This window comes from Dendrobates tinctorius, unplaced genomic scaffold (genome assembly GCF_039654945.1).
Source record: "Dendrobates tinctorius isolate UK_male_01 unplaced genomic scaffold, ASM3965494v1 ptg000065l, whole genome shotgun sequence".
NCBI classification, from domain to species: domain Eukaryota; kingdom Metazoa; phylum Chordata; class Amphibia; order Anura; family Dendrobatidae; genus Dendrobates; species Dendrobates tinctorius.
In genome coordinates this window covers 22,317,702-22,330,000 of record NW_027361733.1, presented here as the reverse complement: position 1 = coordinate 22,330,000, position 12,299 = coordinate 22,317,702, and the positions used below count along the sequence as shown (strand labels likewise).

Sequence of the window (12,299 nt, the reverse complement as noted above, 5' to 3'; positions counted from 1 at the left end):
TTTCTTGACAAACTTTTTTTCTTATTTATTTATTTTTGCTTTTTTTTTTTTTTCTGAAGAAATGTTGTTCCAGGGAGTGTCTGTGGCAGCTTGGCAGAAAATCCAGACGTTACCTCATAGCTGTAGACAGACAGCAAATTTTCTATGCCAGCCTAACGCTGCAGGAGTATTCAGCCTTGTGCCTTACTGATTAGCACTTCTGTTTCAAGGGTTTTGCTGCAGTGTTGGCTTCTGAGGGTGCTTGCTGTGTCTCTTGTCCAAATCGGATATCGGATAAGGTGATGATGGGCTCGAGGTAATAATTTTTAACGTCTTAAAGATATAAATATATAATTTCGGTTTAGTTTATTTTTTTGGAGCTGTCTCCTTCCCATAGAAACTGTTAGTAACGGATAGATGCGGAGGAGAAGCTGAAAAGTTAAATAATACATTAAAAAAACCGTAAAGTATTGATATAAAAATGACTTAAAAATATAATAAAACATATCAAAAAAAGTTTTAAAAAAATGAAAAAATGTAAAACAATTTTCCAATCTCCTAATTTATTTCTGCCTAGTAAATTCGAGCAAATGACTAAAAAAAATATACAATAAACATCTTCTAATAAACAAGTATGCCAACCCCTTCACCCCGCCGTGGCTGTCTGCATCTTAACCGTGCCATTTGATTTAGACGCAGAAGGAAAATGAGAAATTACAGCAGAGGTGCGAGACTTAAAGGCACAATGACAAGAAAGCCAAAGCAGTGGCTTCATTCTATCCATTTTTTTTTCAGTCATTTTTGTCGTTTTTTTTAATGCATTTTATTTATATTGTCTCCCTCTCCGGGAGGTGAAATATATTTGTAGTTTGCAAATTAATTTAAAGGCACAGTATCCCACATATTGAACCACAAAGAGGAGGCACTTGTGCACATTTACATAAAAGGGATCTTAGGGCAGATATAGGATCATGATTTGGGGAAGATCTTTCTTCCAATGTCCTTTCATACTCTTTTCAGAGATTGTTGACTGATCTTGGTCTTCTATATGGTTGATGGACATTAGGAGACCACCCCCACTAATACTGTTGCAGCTGTTAGAGCTTTCACCTAGTTTCCAACAGACCCTATGGCATTGGCATAGTGTAGGGGTAGCCAAAGGGGGTTATTAAAATTAATAAATAGAGTATAATTAGAATTGAGCAAAAACATTTGCAGTGCCCTAGTCCAGGGGCCACATTGGTAGTTTATGGGCACCGGAGAGGACCAGAGCCCAAAGAACCTCCTCTTATTTTCTGCATCTGTAGTAGGTCAGGTGCAGCATCATCATTTTGGCGTGACACATGCATGATGTACTTCTGGGACCTCTAATAGGAAGAGGCACCGGAAATGTCGGTTCTGATCCTTGGACTACCAACGTGGCCACTGGCCAGGGTCCTGCACATCTCTTTGCTCAACTCTACGTACTTACTTTTTTATGAAGTGGCATCTCTAGAGTTAAATATGTGGGGAAGTCAAGGGTATATGCACCGCTCCTGACTTCATCATGAGACCAACACTGTTGGATTCTGTGCCTTGGATCCCTTGCCCCACCACCCTTGGCCCTATGTGGCCTTCAAGACGTTAGCGTGCCGGCCAAGGTGACACAATGATGGTACAACATAATACCACCTGTCTGCATGGGAGAAGAGGACACATCAATACATTTTAAGGGGGTACATAGAGGCTTATCCTGAGGAATAGAATGCCAGACCTACAGTGAAGACCGACACATTCACAGTCGCATAAGTAGGAGAAAAAGGGGATGTATCCCGGTATAATAATGCACGTTCGAATCCCATTCAGGGTCACCGTGATTCTACCCTTAGCATAACACGGCAGCTGCTGCAGACAGTTTGAGTAGCTTTTTGTTTTCCTATTTAGCCCTTGTCCTGTCTAATCCCTTCTCTCCTCAGCCTCCTCCCAGCTTAGGTACAGACTGATATCAATGAAGTTACCGCACAGAGGCTAAGCACATCAGGTGCCGCCCGCGGGCATTAACAAAGCCAACACCAGCACAAAGTGTTCGCATTAACCTGATTACTATTCAGCCTCTGTCACAGGGAACCAGTTTGGAAATCTTACGGTGTCATCCAAAATGGAAAGGTCAGAACAAGAGGAAACAGAAAAAAAAGGAAAAACAAAGAAACGAGCGGGGATGATGGAGTGACCTATCGGATCAAAAGGAAGTCAACCTTTCATTGTCTCACGTTGAGCGCCGCCGCCAAAGTCTGGAAAAGTTTTTTTTTGTTTTTTTTACTGCAGCTGCACGCGTTCCTATTCACTTCAGCCCGAAGAAACACAAAAGCCTCAGTAAATAAAGCTCCTCAAAGTATTACTTCCCCGTTCACCTCTCCTCTTATTGATCTGCTCGGCATGCAGATGGCGAGCTTCGTCATCCTAACCCGTGGTCGTCTGCGGTGAAGCGAGCTCCGTCGCATTTTCGCTGCACTATTGTCTATTTAGGTCACTTGGTTTACACAAATCAGGCCAAGGTTTCCATTGGCAAAGAGACAAGAAGACCGCAGGGTGGTTAAATTGTAAAGCAAGCGCCTTCCTCCGTGCTGCCTGCAAATGGGATAAAAAATAGAAACGCGACTAGATAGCTCTTTTTTTTAACAACATGGCTTAAGGCAAGGGGAGGGAGGTGAAATTTAAGTAATGGGGTAATTGTATACTTTCTGCTCTGTAAACACTTATCTAGCACCCCTTCCCTGTTTGGAAAAAGGGATAAGTGATAGATAGATAGAAAATATATATATTTTCCAACATTAAGACCCACCCCTGAGTAGCCTAACCCCTCCCCCACGTTACCGATTATGGCAAAGTCATATCCAACGATGGATTTACTCTCCACTCACCAGCCTCTCAACCTAAAGACTGCACTGGAAAATGTTAGGAGTATTGTCTTTACAGTAAATAAATAGGCTCCACCCACTGAATGATGCTCCTCCCCCTTGTGTATTTAATAATCTTGTTTCTCACTAGTGCATTAAGTTTTCTGTTCAGAATCCTTCTATCCTTCATTTAATGGAGACCTTTTGAACAAGCAAAACTGCAGTGTAAAGCATGAGGAAAAGACAAGGCACACAGCCTTACAGTGCTACGGTAGCAGGTTCCCGGGTGTCCCAAAAGATGAAGTGACACAATAGTATTGGCAGGGCAAAGGAACGCCAAATTAATTTGCTTTGGATCCCAACAACTTCACAGAGGGGACATAGCAGTGGAAGGAGGACAGGAGGGGTGCATTTCAGACTAGTTTCTACTCTGATCGACAAAATACTGTAGCTACTAATCATGGTTATGCCTCAATAAAGCAGAGCTGCTGTATAAAGCATGGCAGGTTGACACTTATTTTTTTGCTTAAAAAATTATCACACTGGATATAATTCAGTACTAGAAAAAGCTTAAAAAATAGCTTCAGATAAAAATGCTTTTTGAAAAAAAAAAGGAGGGTTGTCGGAATGCAGTTGCTTCTGGAAATAAAACTTCTGCAAAGGATAATTGTGGAAATGCTTTATGATTGCAGCCGAGCATTTAATTAGCCGATTAGAGCAATTAAACATTGACAAAGTAAATGGCACATGTGATTAATGAAATCAATCTGTACAAAGTAACAAGATGGAAGGGAATAGTGCGAGCAGCGGCCCCACAAATAAAATTGAGGGGAGGGTGGGGGGAACCACGGCTGTTATTGAGTCAATTCAGAGAAGATGACAGGCGCTATTATTTGTATCCTAATGTTAAGTATACACAAGGCACTGCAGGCAGGCGTGTGACACTACAACCTCCAGCAGGGCATGACGACTGGAGACGACCGAAATGCAATTCCATTGTGTCTTCCTAGTCAACATCAATAACAATGAATAGAATTTTGAGCAAAAGAACAGACGGCGGGAATAATATTCAATATTCAGTGCGAGGGAGGTAAGGGGGGCTCATACTTACAGGAGGCGGATGGATACTGAGAAGAAAATTAAAGGGCCACTCCACTGTCATGTCAATAAAGCTTAATCATTATTTAATCAAAAGTTCTGCAACTTTCTAATATATGGCATTGTGCAAACGTTTTAGGCAAATATGGAAAAAATGCTTCCAAGAAAAGATGCTTTCAAAAACTGAATTTTATATCAATTAGCAAAATGCAAAGTGAATGAGTAAAAGAGAAATCTAAATCAAATTAATATTTAGTGTTACATTCAAAATTGCAATCAATTCTTCTAGGTACAGGTTCAGAGATTTTGCAGGTGTATGAGTAACCAATTAAACCAAATTGGTGACAATACACTTCATATGTAAATTGAAACACAACTAATAACTGAAACAGAAACACCTGTGTAGGTAAAAACTGGATGAGGAACAGGCAAACTTTGCTATAAAGGTGAGGTTGTGGAAGACAGTTCATGTCATGTACCGTGACAAGACTGAGCACACCATCAAGATAGAGGGAAGTTATACTGCATTAGCAAGGTCACTCCCAAACTGGGGATTCAGGATGTGCTGATCTAGCTCTTTTTAAGAAATAGAAAGAAATAAGCAACGTTGAGGACTATAGGCGAAGTGGTCAGCCAAAAAAACTTAGTTAGTGCGGCAGAAGAGACACAACATGCTTACGTTCATTAAAAATTGGAAGATGTCCAGCAGTGCCATCATCGCAGAACTGTCAGCATCCATTAGAACCTAACCTTACCCATCTACTGTTCATAAAAGTCAGAAGTGGTCTTCATGGATTAATAGTGTCACGGTGGTGACTCGCATGGTTAGTGAGTACCATCCTACTCACTGCCAATACCGCTCTGCTCCTCCTCATGTCAGATCATCAAACTAAGTTGCCTCTTGAAGCACTCCCAGCACTGCTGCATCTTCCTGCTGTCTCCTCCTAGCTATAGGGAGGCGCGGCTGGATTCGGCACTAATTTCACCCTCTCTGTCCTGCAGAGTTCTACTTCCCTGGCCTATCCCCTTCCTGCAGGGGATATACAGGGTGGGCAATTTATATAGATACGCCTAAATAAAATGGGAATGGTTGGTGACCCAGATCGGCGTGCTGAATTTGCAGAATGGGCAAAACAAAAATTGGAACATGACCCTGAGTTTACACAGAACATTATATTCAGTGATGAGGCACCTTTTTTGGTTGGGCCATTTATATGGATACATCTAAATAAAATGGGAATGGGCACAGTTTTCTTGCATAGGCATCTCACATTGAAATCTGCTGCAATGACCCGGGTACTGCATTCACCAGACATCAACACAATTTCTATCCGCACCTCACGTGTTAACCTCTGCGACATGTCAATGGCTATAAACAAAGAGAAACTTGTAAATAACTTATGAAATAATAAAGTTACGTTAAAACCAAGCATACTATTGTTTTTCTTGTGAAATTCTCAATAAGTTTGATGTCACATGATCCTCTTCCCATTGAAAAACAAAAAGTTGAATCCAAAATGGCTAACTTCAAAATGGCCACCATGGTCACCACCCATCTTGAAAAGTTTTCCCCCTCCCATATACTAATGTGGCACAAACAGGAAGTTGATATCACCAACCATTCCAATTTTATTTAGGTTCATCCATATAAATGGCCCACCCTGTATTAGGCAGGTTTCTCTTCTACTCCTTGCCTGAACTTAGTTTTTTAGTTCCAGACCATTTCTAATGATCTGTCTACGTGCATTCCTGCTTTGACTCTACTGTTACTGACCCGGCTTGTGTACTCGTTTTGTCTGACCTCTCAGCTTCTGACCCCAGCTTTGTATTCTTCTGAAACATTGTTGCCCGCTCCGACCTTGGGTTTCCTGACCATGTCTCTCTTTATTTCCTCTTTGCTTCACATCTGTGCCTCTGACCCTCCTGTCAGCTACTGCAGGGTCGGGGACTGCCCTTTAGTGGCACTTGATGGCTACCCTAATGACCCAAGCATATCCTCACCATCAGAGACTCTAGTGAAGATCGGGTGGCCACTTTGTTACTCCCCTTCAGAGTAAGTCTGGCCAGTGACGCAATGGGTCCACACCCACTGCGTGGCCAAAAAGCAATACTACTTACATAGATGTGACTCAACTAAGCATGAAAATATAGGAATTGGGGTACAGATAAATGGCAGCAGGTGTTCTGGACTGATGAGTCAAAATGTGAGATATTTGGCTGCCATAGAAGACAGTTTGTTCGTTGGCAGAGTGGTACAATAAGGCTGTGTGCACACTCTGCGGATTCTGCTGCGGATCCGCAGCATACAGTACCATTATTCCCTATGGGAAATGGAAACCGATGTGCAGATGGTGCGGATTTTTCCACGTGGTTTTGTCTGCGGTTTCTAATCCACAGAAAGAATTGCATGTCAATTCTTTCTGCGATTTCATAGCAGTTTACCATCTCCTCCATTGTGGAGATGATAAACCGCAGGGCAAAACCGCAGGTTAATCCACAGATAAACTGCAGGTCTTTTGACCTGCGGATTTTGCAAAATCCGCGTGGATCAATCTGCAGCAGATTCCGCAGCGTGTGCATGTAGGGAATGTGACCTGATGGACGGACGGACCTGTCAGTATAGAGAAGGAAAGGTTTACACAGTTCAGATAGTTGTCAGTTACTACAGTGGGGAAACAGCTAGGAAAGTGTAGTGGACGTGCAGTACCTGGGTTGACCATTAGAGGGCAGGGAGGAGTGTGAGCAAAGGACTTGACATCAGTTTAGGGCTTAGGAAACCATTGGTCAGGGGGGCGGAGTTACAGGGAACCAGGAAAGGTATAAATTTGAGGGAGGGTTCCATAAAGTTCCAGTCCCCAGGGGAAGCTCAAGTGACAGGAGGACTACGACAGTCTGTGCACTCTGAGGAAAGCCAAAGCAGGGGGGACTGAGGAGAGAGAACATCAGGGGGTGGTCCTGACAGGAAAGTACCGCAGAAAAGAGAACTGAGGTAAAGCATACCGTATTGAGAGAGACGACTGTTCAGTAGAAGTACTGTTGGTTTACGGGCCCTAAGGCGGCCAAAGTGATGGATCTGACAGGAGCGTCGAAGAGTGAAGAGGGGACGGTGTATACATACACGTCCCCAGTGTAAAGTACGGAGTGCGGGAAGCGGCTCTGGGAACGGAGGGCCGATAAGTAAAGTGAAGAAGTGCATTGAAGTGCGGTGTGCTGCGGAGGCCGTCAAGTGGGCAGCAAGAGAGAATAAAACTTGGACCTGTTGTACCTGACATTTGCCTCCATCATGTCTCTGTTACATCTCTGCGTGGTAAGAGAGGGACCACCCCCCCAGCTCGGCCCACCGACCCTACACTTGGCGTAGTCGGCAGGATCAACGCCGCTAATATGTCATCTTCTGCGGCAGACCTGCCTCAAAGAATGGAAAAAGACTTGGACTACTCCGCTTGGATTACAATCACCTGTAGATTACAAATTACCTACCTGTGGAATACAAATGGGGAGTGCTGTGGCGGATCTGTGTGGCCAGCAGAGGATCCGGGGCTGTGCCAGGTACTGTGCAGTATGGCGGTATTGCTTCAGTGTAGAAGAGAGGTCCGGGTGTTCGCAGTTGTTCAGAATAGACTGGGACCCCCTCCAATGTACCCCAAAGGGAAGCGGTATGTGCCCAGAGACGGACGCTTCCATATATTGGACCCTGACAGGTAGGTGGAGAGGTTTGCCGACGCCCCACCCAACAGAGGGAGTGACACCGAAGAAAAGCTTGGGTGCGGCTGCTTGGCGCCATTCGATTGCTGCCCACCAAACGGTATGAGACGCTGCGGGTGTCGGGGCATCGGCCGCCTGGAGTGGCAATGGCGGCGGGAGACTGAGCTGCGCCAGAAGACATCATCTTCAGATCCACGGGCAGGAAGCGGAGCCTGTGCGGAGCCTGTGCAGAGCCAGAAGGAGCGGCCGTCATTGATACCGGCGGAGAACTTCCCCGCGGAGTCCCTGAGCCTGGAGGCTAGGCCCGCGGGACAACGAGTTGAGCGGAGACTGCGGGAAGAGCCGTGCGGTGACGTGACGGAGGCAGCGGCGCCGGGGAAGGTGAGAGTTCCCCCGGCCCTGCCGGCGGCTTCACAAGCGGCCCCCACCATTCTGAGGCGGCATGCAGCCTCCAGCATATCGGAAGACCTGGCCGCGGAGGGCCCTATGGTGTATGCGGAGTTGGGTGAGGCCCCTGCCCCCGTCCCTGAGTCATCCCGCCCGGAGTCATCAGCACGGAGCTCGGTTACAGAAGACGTGGCTGTGTTCCCTTGACCGGTAACAGCTTCATTACCAGAACCGGCCGCCACCCCGGTTCTGTTGGAGGTTTTGGATGCGGCCTACCCTGCGGCCGCGGCTATGCCGGCGCTAGAATCGGCTGCGGCCTGCTTGACAGGCCCTGCGACTCAGTCTTCCGGAAACACGGCTGCTCCCGTCCGCCACCCGGCCCCAGCGGCTGCTGGGCCGCAGATATCATCGGCCGCCTCTGCCCCACGCGCTTTTTCGGCAAAGTCCCGCCCACCGGACTCTGGGACTGGCGCGGCACCCTCCGTTTGGGTCGCGGAGGTGATCAAGCAGAAGAAGGTCTGGGAGCAGGAGGTGTTGTGAGTTCATTTTCCCCTTCATTACTGAAGCCCGAGGAACTCCCTCTTCTGGTAAAGAAAGGTAGTGAGCCTGATTGTCAAACACCTGAGGCTGATGATTGTGACTGGCTGAGTGGAGTTACGGACTGGATATAATGCTGCCGACGCCCTTCTGCCCTGCGGGTGATTTCTCTGTGGGATCCTTGGAGACCAGTCTGAATTCCTGCTCCTCCAAAGCTAAGTTTGCTGCTCGGCCTTTTGCTTTTGTGCTTTGACTTTGTTTTTGCTTTGTTTTTCTGGATTTCTGCCATTCCCTGCTGGGGTGTGCTGAATTCATTTAGCTCTGTCTTCTGAAAATACCTGAGTGCTGATTCAGTTTTTGAAGCCTAGCTGCTTCAGGGCCTTTTTTATATCAGCTGGTTGGCTTATGTCTTTGATAGGGTTTTGGCAGATTGCAGACAGCAGCTTTCCTTTCCTTTCCTGTCTAGGTAGTTTTGGGGCCCCGTCTTTGCTCAGTCTATCTTTCTGTCTGTGTTAGTATTTTCATCTTGCTTCACCGTCATTATATGTTGGGGGCTGCCTATTGCTTTGGGGTCTGCTCTGGGGCACTTTAGATTTCCCCTTTCTTTCTTTAGGCCTATGTATTTCTCCGGCTGTGATCGAGGGGTCTAGGGCATCGTAGGAACCCCCCACGGCTACTGCTAGTTGTGTTGATAGGTTCAGGGGTCTGCAATCTGATAGTTGCCAACTTCTCTGGTTTTCTGGACTTAGCTTGTATTTCTGCTTTTGCCTCCTACGGTGACTCATTCATAACAAGGAGGTATGGAGCCTGCTCCACTCAAAAGGGGAGGCTGGCATGGCGGAGAAGAGATCACGGGGACGGCTGGTATACACCAACGTTGACAGGGGATACGGTTTCATCCGTGATAAGACTGGCCAGAAGGTGTATGTGAATGTGGCCTCCATACGGCATGGCCGGGCTCTGAAGGAAGGGGACTTAGTTTCCTATTATAAAGAATACTGCCCCCGCGGATATTATGCGGTGGCAGTACTGGCGGAGCCCGAAGAATGCGAACCCCCGTAAAGAGGACTGTTGTGGACACTCCCTGCATCCCAGGAGCTCCACGGCGGTGGGGCCCCTTGCTACCGGCCATCAGGAGATGGTCTGGACTGTCAGGATTTCGTTGCACCGTTGTGCAGACCACGAGGACAGTTTTCCGTCCAGGTTACAGAAAATGTTTTTTTAAGTTGCAGTTAGTTTGCCTGACATGGCAGGGATGTGAAAAAAAGGGGAAGTGTCAATGTCAAAGGAGGGGAAGTGTCAATGTCAAAGGAAGGGGGGAAGGAGAACATGTGATGTTGTATTGTTATATGTTGGTTTTAGAAGCAAAAGAAAATGAAAAAAAAAAGAATAAAAATGGGTACTTGTGCTATTATAAAGTTGTTTAATGTATAATATGCCAAAGTAAAATGCAACAGGTCTGGGTAAGGGAAAGTCTGAGGGACCAACGGAAAGTGTGAGATCCGAAGAGGGGTCTATGTGTGAAGAGGGTCTGGGAGACCGAGACGCCGACCATGACATGTAATTGAAAGAAAGGTACAAGAGGTGAAAGATGTGAAAAGACAGCCATCCTAGGTCAGGTCCCCGACACCACGGACACCCCTGAAGGAGAGAGATGGACGCCGGCAATGATCTGGTAGATGTGAGACCTCGATCATGGCGTACCAGACTGGGGAAGGTAACAGAAGGGGAGAGTAGGGGAAGGTACACGCCATAGAGAGAACATGGGTGTACCTAGCCCAATGTGAAAGACGTCATGTGGCGTGCGCGCTGGTGAGTAGCAGTAGGCCACTCAGAGCATGGTGCTCCCAGTATGGTTCGCCCCCGCAGGTAGTGGGTTTGGCCCAACAGTTGGTCCGACAACAGAGTGTAGGTGAAGCTTCAGAGTCAAAAGAAAAGACGAGGCACTGAGGTAAAGCATACCATATTGAGAGAGACAACTGTTCAGTAGAAGTACTGTTGGTTTACGGGCCTAAGGCGGCCACAGTGATGGATCTGACAGGAGCGTCGAAGAGTGAAGAGGGGAAGGTGTATACATACACATCCCCAGTGTAAAGTACGGCGTGCCGGAAGCGGCTCTGGGAATGGAGGGCTGATAAGTAAAGTGAAGAAGTGCATTGAAGTGCGGTGTACTGCGGAGGCCGTCAAGTGGGCGGCAAGAGAGAATAAAACTTGGACCTGTTGTACCCGACATTTGCCTCCATCGTGTCTGTTACATCTCTGCGCAGTAAGAGAGGGACCACCACCCCAGCTCGGCCCACCGACCCTACATGGACACAGCCTAATGAGTATCCGCAGGAGTGGTGAAGTACGGTGGAGGGTCCCTGCAAGTTTGGAGCTGCATTTCAGCAAATACTGTAAGTTTGGGCCTTGGTCAGACTTACTGATGTCCTCAATGCTGAGAAATACAGGTTGATACCTACCCACCATTTGATACCACCAGGAAGGCTTCTGATTGGTTCCAAATTTATTCTGTAGCAGAACAACTACCCCAAACATACAGTCAATGTCATTAAGAAGCATCTTCAGCATAAAGAGCAAGGAGTTCTGGAAGTGATGATACGACCCTACAGAGCCCTGATCTCACATCATCCAGTCTGTCTGAGATTACGTGAAGACATGAGTATTTGCACAAGCGACATTCACAGAACATCGGAGGTTACCTCTCCAAGAAGTTTAGGCTATGTGCCCACGTAGCGTTTAAATGCGGACACTGAAAACCGGACTCCTTCCCAGAAATCGCGCGGAAAAAAAACGCGATTATGTTCGTGATTTTGCCGCGTTTTTCGCATGCGATATTTAAGCACTTTCCAAGCGATTTGAAGCATCACTTGGAAAGTGATTGACAGGTTGTTCACACTCATCAAACATAGTGTTTGACAAGTGTGACCAGGTTTTTACTATTGAGGCCGCCTATGCGGCCTCAATAGTAAAAGAAAGAATGTAAAAAATCGGGGTATATTTACCTTCCGGCGTCCCGTGCTGCCATCCCGGGCCTCAGCGTTCCCAGTAATGCCTTGCGAGACCCGTGATGACGTTGGTCTCGCGTTGCTATAGCGATCTCACCAGACTGCTAGAGTCACGCGAGACTACGTCATTACAGGACCTTGCCGCAAGGCATTACTGGGAACGCTGAGGCCCGGGACGTCGGAAGGTAAATATACCCCAATTTTTTATTTTTTATTCTTTTTTTTACAGGGGTATGGTACCCAGGGCCTGGGGGACAGTCTCCTCTCCTCCACACCGTGGGTATCAACCGCACATGAGACGCTTAACTTCACGCATGGTGGGCATAGCCACATGCGGGAAGTAAGCGATTCTCATGCATTCCTATGGGTGCGGAATCGCGGCAATTCTTTGCGATTCCGCACAAAAGAATGAGCATGCTGCGATTTTTTCCGCAATGCGATTCCACCGCAGAAAAAAGCGCAGCATTAGCACAGCATGTGCGGAATGCCATAGAAATGCATGGGGTGCATTCTGTACAAGATTTTTAAACGTTTTTGCTGCGTTTTCGCGCCGAAAATCGCGGCAAAAACGCTTAAAAATCGCATCGTGGGCACACAGCCTTGGGGGAACTTCCCTGCCGAGTTCCTTCAAAAGCTGTGTGCATGTGTACCCAGAAGAATCGAAGAAGACAAAAACTGGTCACACCAAATATTCATTTGATTTCTCTGT

At 46.8% G+C, this 12,299-nt stretch overlaps 1 long non-coding RNA gene across 2 annotated transcripts in view; it reads left to right on the top strand.

Annotated features, from left to right (window-relative positions):
• The window catches only part of LOC141094762 (uncharacterized), a 116,483-nt gene that overhangs the window by 26,604 nt on the left and 77,580 nt on the right, over positions 1–12,299 (top strand). Inside the window, exon 1 of one of the 2 annotated variants that reach the window (XR_012233168.1) lies at positions 210–295. The exons of the other annotated variant lie outside the window; for it this stretch is intronic. This is a non-coding gene — a long non-coding RNA (uncharacterized lncRNA). Of the gene's footprint in view, positions 1–209; positions 296–12,299 lie in introns of those variants that run through there. 2 annotated transcript variants of the gene reach the window in all.